At 46.5% G+C, this 12,160-nt stretch overlaps 1 protein-coding gene across 3 annotated transcripts in view; it reads right to left on the minus strand.

The window, feature by feature from the left end:
* The window catches only part of ADGRF5 (adhesion G protein-coupled receptor F5), a 46,792-nt gene extending 35,141 nt beyond the window's left edge, over nt 1-11,651 (minus strand). The window contains exon 1 of one of the 3 annotated variants that reach the window (XM_075750474.1): nt 11,375-11,651. The gene's annotated coding sequence lies outside the window, so the exon portion shown is untranslated. The remainder of the gene's footprint in view (nt 1-11,374) is intronic. The other 2 variants (XM_075750475.1, XM_075750476.1) reach the window with 2 other exon arrangements.
* Nucleotides 11,652-12,160: the final 509 nt, after the last annotated feature.

The following is a 12,160-nucleotide window of genomic DNA, read 5'->3' on the forward strand; positions in this document are numbered from 1 at the left end:
GGTGTGTTAGAGGGTATCTGCTCTGAACAAGGAGCACTCATCCAAAACAAGGCAGAGATATGCTGATCCTATAATTCACTGGAAATGTGCCATTACAAACGCATGTGGACACATCTCATCTGGCATGAACAAAATGGACCGGGGTAACGTTCCCACATAGATGCAACCTGAGAGATACTGTTCAAAGCAAAAAATAAATGCAGAAACAACTTAGAAATGAAGTTAACAAGATACAGCCCTCTTGCCTCACTCATCTTCATTCCAGTCCTGGCTGTTAACACTTTGGTCTCATCCCTAGAATCTAACCTCAGCAATTTGTGTCGTCAAATCCCATTGCCACTTGTATCCCAAACTCAGAAAAAGATGGCAAAACCTCTCAGAAGCTGGATGCAACACTGCAGGTTCTTAGACCATTTGCCATTCTTATTATTTTTTTAGTATGAATTTTGCATGGTCAGATTCTCAGGGAGATGAGTTTTAGAAATGGAAGGACAGTGTGAATCCCAAGAATGTTGGGATTGATAGGCAGGTTACTTTGAGATAAAAGGGTTTGGGGTCAATCTGGCAATGCCTGGGGCTTCACTTATTATCTCTCTCACATGAATTTATACAGTTTTGCCCACCTCAGTCTTGCAGAAAGGAATCTGGAGGGAGTCCTAGCAAATTACTACCTAAATCCACTCAGCATGATGCTGTTGAAAATAAGGCTAATCTTATTCTGAAGTTTATGAACCAGTATTTTTAATTTAAGACCTGGAAGATAACAAAAGTGCTCTGTTGATGCTGTTGATGCCTTGGCTGGAGTGCTGTGTCCAGATGTGGCTGTATTGGAGAGCATCCAAAGGAGAGCCAGGTGAATGCCAAGGCATGAGCAGAGTATGGCCTTGTGAACAGGTGGAAGGTTGTTTGGTTTAGGTAGGAGAAGACTCAGGTAAGGCCACAGTAACAGGTTGTCACTGGGTAAAGGACTGACATAAATGTTCACGACAATAGCTGGGTGAAGGATGATGTGAAATCACACAGTCTGAAGCAAAGAGATTCAGAAGAGACATGCAAGACCACCTATCTGTGTACCTAGAGCTGTGTTTGAACTCTGCTATATGCACCTTAGACAAGTTCAGGAATTATTTTCTGGACCTCTCCAGCACAACATTCCCCACTAGTTTAAGCACAGAGGAGGTGAACTGTATCTACAACCATATCAAGAGTTTCTCCAAAACGGTATTTCCAGAGAAGAGCTCTGGTTCACACCCTCTTCTACACCAAGGCACATTTTCCATCCTTGTTTACGAAGTATATACTTTTCCTTCTTGACCTATGACTTTAAATTCCTCTATTCCTCTGTAAGCCTTGCCGTGAATCGGTGATGACCTTTTTACATACTCAAATAGTCTACATGGAAAATGAAAATAATTTAGTCCCAGCTATCTGCAGATCAGACTCAAATCATACAATGACCAAGCAGGACTTCCTGCAAGAAGAAAACAACTCTGCAACGCTCCTGTTTGCAAGGCACAGTTGCTGAAATAGGAACCACTCAGCCAGATAATTGAGAGCATAGAAAATACTGCCTGGCTGAATGGCCAAATTACATCCTTCAAGCACTCCTAATGCTCTGAGAGCAGCCAACAGAAGTTTCCACAAACATTTCAGCACAGTCTGGACAGTACCAGTCAGCCCTGGAACATCATCCTAGCCCTCCCGGAACAGTTCACAGTTGGATTTACTGCTTGTCAGCGCAGACCAGCAATCTGCTGGATCGGTGAGGGTATTCCGACATGAGTAAGCATCGACTGCAATAGTTATTGGCTAAGCGTTAACTAAGGGAAGGAGGAAGGTGAGAAACAGTCTGCCACACTTGGCAAGACATTACTGCTGTCCCAGTTGATGGCTAGCTGTGCAGCTGACCTCTCTGGGTGTGTTGGTTTTGCGTGGCAAGGTTTTGGTAGCGGGGGGGCTACAGGGGTGGCTTCTGTGAGAAGCTGCTAGAAGCTTCCCCTGTGTCTGACAGAGCCAATGCCAGCCGGCTCCAAGACGGACCCGCCGCTGGCCAAGGCCAAGCCAATCAGCGCCTCTGTGATAACATATTTAAGAAAGAGAAAAACAGTTAGAGAGCGCTTTTGCAGCCAGAGAGAGGAGTGAGAAGATGTAAGAAACTCTGCAGACACCAAGGTCAGTGAAGAAGAAGGAGGGGCAGGAGGTGCTCCAGGCACCGGAGCAGAGATCCCCCTGCAGCCCGTGGTGAAGACCATGGTGAAGCAGGCTGTCCCCCTGCAGCCCATGGAGGGAGGATGAGGGGGTGTAGACATTCCACCTGCAGCCCGTGGAGGACCCCACACCAGAGCAGGTGGAGGCACCTGAAGGAGGCTGTGACCCCGTGGGAAGCCCACGCTGGAGCAAGCTCCTGGCAGGACCTGTGGCCCCGTGGAGAGAGGAGCCCAGGCCAGAGCAGGTTTTCTGGCAGGACTTGTGACCCCGTGGGGGACCCACGCTGGAGCAGTTTGCTCCGGAAGGTCTGCACCCCGTGGAGGAGACTCACGTTGGAGAAGGCCGTGAAGGACTGTCTCCCGTGAGAGGGACCCCACGCTGGAGCGGGGGAACGATGAGTCCTCCCCCTGAGGATAAAGAAGCGGCAGAAACAACGTGTGAGGAACTGACCGTAAGCCCCACTCCCCGTCCCCCTGTGCCGCTGGGGGGGGCGGAGGTTGAAGCCGGGAGTGAAGTTGAGCCCAGGAAGATGGGAGAGGTGGGGGGAGGTGTTTTTAAGATTTGGTTTTATTTCTCACTCCTCTCCTCTGTTTTGCTTAGTAATAGATAAGATGAATTCCCTCTCTAAGTTCAGTCTGTTTTGCTCGTGATGATAATTAGAGAATGATCTCTCCCTGTCCTTATCTCGACCCGTAAGTTTTTTTTTTCATTGTACCTTTTCTCCCCTGTCTAATGAAAGAGGGGAGTGATAGAGCGGCTCTGGTGGGCACCTGGCCCTCAGCCAGGGTCAACCCACCACACTGGGAAGCTACCACACCAACGCTAGACCTCTGTCCTGCCTCTCTCGTGGGACTAGGCAACAAAGTTCACCTGCACTTACAGCCATTTCGCTGTGTTAGGATAGAAGAGACCTGCTGAGGACTAACTTTTCTTCAAAGTAGGTACCTCTATCTTTTGGCAGGGAAATGATGCCCACATAGCTCATGGCTTCTATGGCCTTACCAGTGTAGAATGGTGCAGAGACATCTGGGTTGTACCAGAGCCAGAAGTAACATATTGTTGACATGCTGTATTATCCCTTGCAGCAGGGTTTGGTAGCTCATGTCTGGTGGCCAGACTCTTCTATAGACAGTCTCACAGTCCTGTGGCTTGTTACTTGGGTTCTTCAGCTCAGGTAACATCTGTTCACTCAGCAGGACCTGGCTTATTCCACCTTATCCTTCTGACTCCCAGATTCCCACTCTCTTGTCTCTTACAAGCAGACATATTTGGTAGCTTCTCTTAGCCTGCCCTGCCATGTGTTCTTTCTAGACTCTTTGACACAACATTTCTCATTTGATACCAGAGTTAATGATGAGAACATTTCCTGGTTCTGGATGGCTCTGAAATACAGTGTCCAGCAAAGGGCCAAGAATATGATTAAGGGTGTGGAGCATTTGTCATACCAGGAGACGCTGAGAGAGCTGGGACTGTTTAGCCCAGAAAAGGAAAGGCACAGGGGGATCTTATCACTGCCTATAAATAAATGATGAGGGGAACTAAAGAAGCACCCACCCTGGAGTGGCTTCTTTGGTGAGAGATCATGAATGCAGAAGTGTAAGTTGAAACAAGCATTTCTTTGTTAGAGTACAGAGTTATCCATCTTCATGCAGCCATCCCAGATAGAGGTATTTTATTCCCATTGCCTGAAACTTTTCTGTATTCGGTGTCTGGGACTGTGGCTCCTCTTGTGCAGAAGCAGAGATGGACAGACCTTTGCCATCAGCAGGAGGAGGATAACAAACAACTCGGTAGCCCCAACATGTCTTCAACAGGCAGACTTCTTTGTGAAGTGAATATTAGTCCATAGCCTCAGCTCTTGGCCCTCTCCTGAGCCTTTAAGACATGTCCTGGATCACTGAGCCTATGACCATCCGGTGTGATTGGCCTCCCATATTCTGCTTTAGAGGTTTGTCAAGCCTCATTGTAAAAGCAGTTAGTTCTGTGGATTTACTCCTTTGTTCACATCGAGAGACCATTCCCCCAACCTTTCAACGGGTAGTGGTTCTTCCTGCCCTGAGCAGGTTTGCACTTGGCGGATTTAAGGATTCTCTAGCCCAGTCACTTCTTGTCCAAAGAGGGCTATAGCGGAGGCCCTAGGGAAGAGTTTTACAAAAGCAAAGTAAGCTTGTAGCAGCACATCTTCAGAACGTTCTTTCCACCTCTGACTATCATCAGAGGTACAGGGACTTCTGGAGGCAGGGCAAGACCTTGGTGTTTAATAGCCCTTAACGGCCTATTAAGCTTACACAAAATGAAGTAAACTATGAGAAAACCTAGGAAAGTGTCAAAGATCCATAATGTCCAGGAGCAAGGAGGTTTAAATCTCCTCTGCTTACTTTGAATCTGCCACTCTTTAGGGTTAGGTTTGGTCCTTAATTACCAAACTGGATGGCACATTTTCTCATTGGCCACATAGCAGCATACATCACTTTTAAAATTCCCCATCAGTTGTCCATGCTGAAGAGTCCTATGTCATTCGAGCACAGCAGTCATCCCACCTCTTCGGTACGTGTTCCTGCTTTAGCAGGGGGGTTGGACTAGATGATCTCCAGAGCTCCCTTCCAACCCCTACCAATCTGTGATTCTGTGATTCTGCTCTGCATCTTTCCACTTGGGCTCTGTCTTTTTGGAACTTAATTAAGCTCGTTTGTCCCAGCACTTTCCTGAGGCATAAATAGCTCTGCCTCCCTTTAGGCATTTGGGATGAAAGGCCTATGGTGTCATGAGATGTGTGGAGGTGAAGGAGGCATGGAGAGAGGAACCAGGAGCTGCTAAAGATTAGGAGGTGTGAAGGGAGCAGATACGTGGCTGCCCATGGCTGCCCTGTGGCTTATAGCAGCTGGGCCCTGGTTTACCCTTTTCAAACACCTATGTAGCATTTTTTTCAGAGGTTCAATCTCTGGGGCTAAAGCCTTTGTTTTTGGTGACCGTCAAATTTGTTCTTCCTCAGCCACAACAGAAGAGCTTTCCCTTCAGTGCATAAAGCATGACATTTGGGTAGTGCGTATTAAGTTGGATGATCGGACAATGTTGCAGACATAAAACACACAATGACTTTAACAAACACACACCCAGGCACAACAATATTTCATGGGAGAGTTGGCTAAAAGGGAAAGGAAGGGGCAGGGGAAGTTGCACTGACCTTAGATAACACATCTGAATGAGAACAAAAATAAAATAAACACAAATTAATCAAGGACTCCATATCGAACCACTTAGTGATAAGGATTCAAACAGGCAATAAACAGGCTGTGAGATACTCTCTCTGTGATGTTTGAGGAACTGCATTATTCCAGCTTTGTGCATAGCATGGTGCAGGGGCCTGAGCTGGCTGGCATGCTAAGGGATCTGTAGGGCTTGAGCAGAGGTTTAGTGTTCAGAGGGGCTGTGGGGGCAATTTTTGGTTTTTTGTGAGTTAGTTGCATGCAAACAGATGCCATGGCACTCATAAGTGAAGGGATGAATGCTCCCCACATGACACATTCATATGCCAGGCTGAAAATAGCAGTAGCTGAAACCAAAGTGAAAAAGGCATTTAAATCAGCACTTTACTGGAAAAAGAAAGCCCTGCCTAATTCTTGCCCTTTTCCTGGCATTTCTTCCTCACCTTTGCTCAGGAGGTTCTGCTCAACTCCAGCTAAAGGCTCCTTCTTGACCTTTGTGTTTTGTAGAAGGAACAAAGAAAAAGAGTAAAACAGAAAATGCAAACCAAAGAGTTCCATTCTGCTATTCCGGCTCCATGCACATAGCTGAGCACCATATGTTTTGAAAGGCTGGGGAAAAGCACACGCCACCATACATTTGATGGCTGGGATGGGAGAAGGGATGCAACCATGAACTTTCCCTTCTTCTCCTCATCCTTTTTGGAGCATCCGCAGTTATTAGTGGCAGGTCTATCTCACAGCTAGCAGTAGCGAAGCACCAGATTTGGAGCTCAGCGCTGCGTGAGTTCAGGGAAGGTGGAAATCTCTGTGTACTCCCATACCGATATAGTGAAGAGAGAGGTCTAACAACATCCGTTAAAGTGGAATTTTCATGGGCTTCAACGAGTTTTGGATTAGGTCCCTAAGTCAGGCCAGCCACGGGTTACTTCTATAGACCAAAGTACTAGAAAGTCTGATGACTGCATGCTTCCTGCTCGTTTCATTTTATTAACCTCTTGATTTTTTTCCTGTTATTGCTGCAAGCACAGCTGGCTGTATAGGAAGCTACTACAAGTTGTGTAAGTGTCAGCCATTTGGAGTTTTTATAATCCTGCTCTGGACAGCAGGAGTTTCCTGCCTGAGGGCCTGGCCTGTCACACCTAGCAACAAAAATGTAGAAGTACAAAATAGCATCCACCTTTTGCACAAAAAAATCATATAGATGGAGGAAAATCCCCTAGATCAGTGAAGGCAGGTCTCTGTTGTACCTCTCTCATAATTCCCTTCTGTAATGATCAAACTGAGAGAAAAAAAAAATTGTATTTTGTTCCACTGATCTCACTTCCAGCCTTACTATTTTTGTACTGGTCTGTCTTCCAGAGCACAGGATAACTCAGAAATGCTAAACAGTACTAGTATTTGCCTTCTTTGAAGGCTACACTTGTCTACAATGTTTTCAAAATCATCAGAGCTCTTTCATCTTCATCACTGGCATTAGGTGTGAGATCAACATGAATGAGACTAGTTTGTTTTACTAATGTTCAGAAGACTTTAAGGAATAGTGGACTTTATACAGATGCTAGGCTTGATTGAAAAATGACACTTCAGATTTAGACCAAGGATGATCCAGCCTTGTGAACCCCTAAGGTGCATATCGGGCTCACATGGTGTAGAAGCATAGCAATGCAAAGACAACTTGCACCTGACAGCAGGTTTGCTCATGCAATCCAACACTGAGCTGGGTAGATGACTGGCATTTCTCAGGCCCCAGAGATGCCCTCAGAGAGCTTAAACAAGCACAGGCCATGAGATGTAGGGCTGGAGTAGATGACCTATCACATGTAGTGATAGGACAAAGGGTAATAGTTTTAATCTGAAGGAGGGCAGATTTAGATTAGATATAAGGAAGAAATTCTTCCCTGTGAGGGTGGTGAGGCACTGGCACAGGTTGCCCAGAGAAGCTGTGGATGCCCCCTCCCTGGCAGTGTTCAAGGCCAGGTTGGATGGGGCTTTGGGCAACCTGGTCTAGTGGAGGCTGTCTCTGCTCGTGGCAGACGGGTTGGAACCAGGTGATCTTTAAGGTCCCTTCCAACCCAAACCACTCTATGATTCTAACATCTTATGTGCCCTTACTTAGATAAGAGCCAGTGGTTACGAATGGCAATTGAACTTTTTAAGCCATAGACTTGAAACAGGATGGATAGTGAGAGGAAGGAAGGAAGTTCCATCAGTCCTGTTTTACAGCCAGAGAGACTTGAGGCATCCACAGGCTCCTCTGGGATCTCAGCCATAGGGTCAGTTGACTCAGATTTTAGGGACCCCATGCAGGAATTAAAAGAATTTGTCCCTCAAGAAGGAACAGTAAAGCAATTTCAGGAGCAAGGGACATGCTGTGTACAGCCTGTCATAAGGCACGTAGGGACAGCTTTGGAATGAAGATGGCTTTTACACACTCAGCCTGATGGTTGTCGAGGGCCAAGCCTGTGGTCACAGGAGCGAGCTGAAGCAGGAACTCTAGTAGAGCTTTTCCTCTGTGCATGAACAATCGGGGGAAGCTCTGCTGTTTTGAGGAATTTCCGAGGACAGTAAATTACATACTAGATCACAGCTCTATTATGTTTTTGGGGAAGGCGTTTGGAAATTAATGTTTCGTATTAAGATTTAAGTGGGGAATACATACAGCTCTGCTGCTCACAGGCATCCTCAAACCTGGTCTGCTACCTACAGCATTTTCTCTCCTGTTGAGGTGCGTTTAAGCGGAGCCTGGCTCACAGCAGCCAACCGTGTAAGCCAACCCTCTCTACCTCTGTGCTTCAGTTCTCCCACTCACCACCTCCCACAAGCAGACAGATGCCCAGCAAGTCTCCAAGCAATGGTGACCTTGGAAGACAACCCTGGCCCCTGACCCTATTTTTTATCGCTGAACTTGATGTCAGATGGTTTGAAATATCCCTTTTGTGAATTTGGGTCAGCTTTCCCAGCTGTCACCCCTCCCAACTTCCAGCCCACTCACTACAGAAGCAGAGTTGAAAAAAGAGAAAGCCTTGACACTGTGCAAGCACCGCTCAGCAATAACCAAAACATTGGTGTGCTATCAACATTGTTTTATCCACAAATCCAAAACACAGCTCCTTAAGGGTTGTTATGAAGAAAGCTACCTCCATCCCAGCCAGACCCAGTACTCCCGTCTTGTTTGGCTTGCTCAGGTGGAAGTTCCGATGGCGAGGGGAGGGCTTTGGGGCAGAATTCATTACAGGCTTCCACAGGGATAAACTGAAGTTTGGAGAGAAGATACGGGCTGGGTACACAAATGATGGATTAAGGTTATGACATCCAGGCCATGTCATAGGATGGTTGTCAGAGTGAAACCTCTCTTACAGGCCACCACCATAAGCAGACGAGCCCTCAGAATAGGCTGCAAATACGGTTAAAATTCCTTAACAAAGTCCACCGGTGCAGCATTATAACAGGAAAATATAGTACTGTAATTACTAGACAACCTCCCACAGTGAGTTAGCTGCTCTGCAGGAACTGCTCGTTCCTGCAAAAACCACGGAGTGGATCATTTCTCCGACAGAGAGAAACAAGCCATTGCAAATCATCTTTTGCAAGCTCTTTCCCATGCTCCCTGTTCCTGCACACCCACCCTGTGCCTTCCGTCTCACCCACTTTCCTAACACAACCCCTCCAGCCCACCGTAGGGCCACCATCAGAGCCCTCCAGTTTCTGCCCTCACCCAGCGCCGGCTCAGTCCACATGCAGGATGCTGCCGAGCACAGATAAGGGGAACAAGCTGCTGCTTTGTTACCGCACACAGCAGGTGCTGGATCAGGTTAGTTGATGGGTGATAACTGCCCATAGGTGTGCTGAGCAACATGCAAGAGCATTTGAGAAATAAACTCTTCATAACCATGCAGCTACAGTGAATCAGCTCACGAATCTCAGTTGGACCCCTCTTTGAGAGGACAATCCTAAGAGACTGTTTCATGGAACACAAGAAAATGATTTTCTGAAAGGAGTTTGGTTTTACTGTACATTCATCCTGTCTGGTCTTAAAAAGCCGGGATTCTTACACAAGGCTGAGCTTAATTCCAGCAGCAAGTCATTTAAGTTTCAACTGCAAGTGCATTTCAGTTGCAACGTGCAAATATAGCCCCAAAACTAATGATGCCCTCACAGATGAGGCAATTCACATCCATATTTCCCTACTGTAAGCCTTTGTTTCTTCTGGCAAACCACAAATCACAGGCATGAACAGCAGCAGCAGCAGGGAGGCTTTCTTGATCAAGATGAATGGGTTAAAAAAGGAATTCTAGTAAAGGCTGCGCTGGTCTTTTGTGTTTTAACAATGGGAGGAAGCTCTGCCTAGTTTGAGGAATTTCCCATGTCTCCAATTCAGACTTTGGAAAACTGCTTTATTAAGCCTGTCTACGAGGTGTTAAAAAATAAAAATAATCAAGGAGATTAGGATAGATAGATAGCTTCCCAGAGCTTACGCATGTTCTGTGGGTTTTTTAAACCTGGATCACCGGAGGCAAATTCAGAGGAATCTGGGGACATTAAGTAATGACAAATGCCAAACACACCGGGTTCCTGCTCAGCTGGCCGAGCCATTACTGAATTCAGTCAAGCGTCACTGCTATTGCCCCTAAATTTCCTTATGTATCGCTTCGTGCTGCAATGTTGCCAGACATCGCAAGGCAGATTAAGTGACAGAAATAGATGAGGAATTTTCTGAGTGAGAGGAAGATCTATGGGTTGTGCAATGCCATTTTCACCATGTACCAGCAAGTGATGGAGCAAGGAGAAATGGAGCCTCAGGCTTTCAAAGTCCCAACACCCATTCCCTTGCTATTCCCTTGCCTGCTACAAGCTCATTACCTCCCATAAAACTGTCACTGAAAGCGAGAGTCACAGTATTCAAACAATTACACCTTTCTCCCCCAAACCTGAAAGCTCCTTATGCACATAGGTGAGCACCACTTTCCCACTGATGGGGAGAGAGAAACCAGGTTGTACAAGGTCACATCACAGCTGTGTTTTTTCTCAATCATCTCGATCGCTTAAGCGACAGGTAGATGCTGCTGCACCCGAGAGGTTTGGATGGGGCAGGACTTTTGGGGTTATAGACATCAATGGAGGTGAAAGCCTCAGAAAGCATCCCTGCATCCTCCCTGACACCGAGTACCGGCAACAGCACTCCGTCACTCCAACATAACACCACAAAGCTGGCTTTCACTTAAACAGCTCAAAACACAGGTAGAAAAGAATGGAAACAAGATAAATGTGACACTCAAAGACAGTACGCAGCAGCCTCTCAGCCTGTGGCCAGGGGTGCCCAAGTCCCTCTCCCCTGCCAGCCAGCGTCACCTCATAAGAAACTGAAGGGGATGCTGGAGATTGCTCTTAAAAAAAACAAACTCATTTTATGCAGTTGACAAAAATACTGTGCCTGTTAGCTGCACTGCAAATCCCAGACACTGTAAGCATAAAACAAAGTGAAAAAAATCCAAATGCTATTGCAGGTGATCTGGTTTGGGAGGGGTTTTTTTTGTTTGTTTGTTTGTTTTTTCTGAAACTATGTAATATGCCTTAGGAGGTAATAAATGCAGTCCAGATAAGCACACTATTTCCATGCATGTCTCCCTTTACATCTGCAGCCCTGAGCTTAAACATCATTAGTCATAGCCTCTATTAAAATTCACTAGCCAAGCTAACAGGCAGCAGCACTTTGTCAGAAGCTTAAATGGCTGAAAAGCCAAAAAGCACCTTACAGAAAGCTGTCATCTAATCACCACAAACCAAAACACGCGCCAATCGCTGTTCTCCCAGGAGAAAACTGCAAGTTAACTGGTCGTGCAAAGTTTACACAGCAACGTCAGAATCTGGCCCTGAAAATTCCTCCAAGCTACCTTAACCTGCCCCAAACTGTCAAACTGTGCCAGAAGAACAATGCTACATTTCACGCCCCCCATCCATACCTGTAGGACAAGTGCTGATCATGTCCGAGTCTTTTCCAAACTTGTCCTCCTGCTCTGGGAAGGAAACTTCCCATCCAAGTGTCAGCTCCTGCCTCAGTCTCTGCCCTTTGTTTTCTCAAAAGCTGGAGACACACCTGCTTTTCCGTGTCTGTCTGTTGGGCTCGGGGTTTAGGGTTTTTTCTTTTACTTTTCTTTTTGGAACAATTAAACAGCTTGTGAGCAATTCCCAGTAAGCGAGAGAGAGAACTTTTTGGTTTGTGGTGATTTAATCAAACCCTGTGACCTCCCTTTCCTGCCGTCAGTGAGAACAGACCCCTTCTCCACCAGCGCGGGGTGGAGTTGCAGCTAAAAAACAAGCACTGTGCTGGATCTTCCTCGTCCGTTTGTTGTTGTTGTCACCGAAATCCGGGAATAAACCTCGTAACACCAATGTAGTGTTAAAAGGCAGGCATTCTTTATTGCAGCGCTGGATGCACGGGGGATAGCTCCACCCAACGTGCATGCCAGGTGATCACCAACACACAGGTTATGTAGGATCAAAACATACATATTCATTATTTTCCCGAGAAAAGGTGATTCTATGATAATCATTTCTAGGATTCATTTCCATATTCTCCTCCCCATCACGCATGCTCAGTGATTTGAGTCGGTGGTCCTCAGGGGTCTCTGGTGGTCGTCAGTGGTCTTGCACCTGTGTCCGCTGGATGACCCCCTTCGTGCAGGCATGCGCAGTACCCTTGTTGTGCAGGTACATCTGCACCTGTCCTTACTTTATAAGATTGATAT

The sequence above is a fragment of the Balearica regulorum genome, chromosome 3 (assembly GCF_011004875.1).
Source record: "Balearica regulorum gibbericeps isolate bBalReg1 chromosome 3, bBalReg1.pri, whole genome shotgun sequence".
Lineage (NCBI taxonomy): Eukaryota > Metazoa > Chordata > Aves > Gruiformes > Gruidae > Balearica > Balearica regulorum.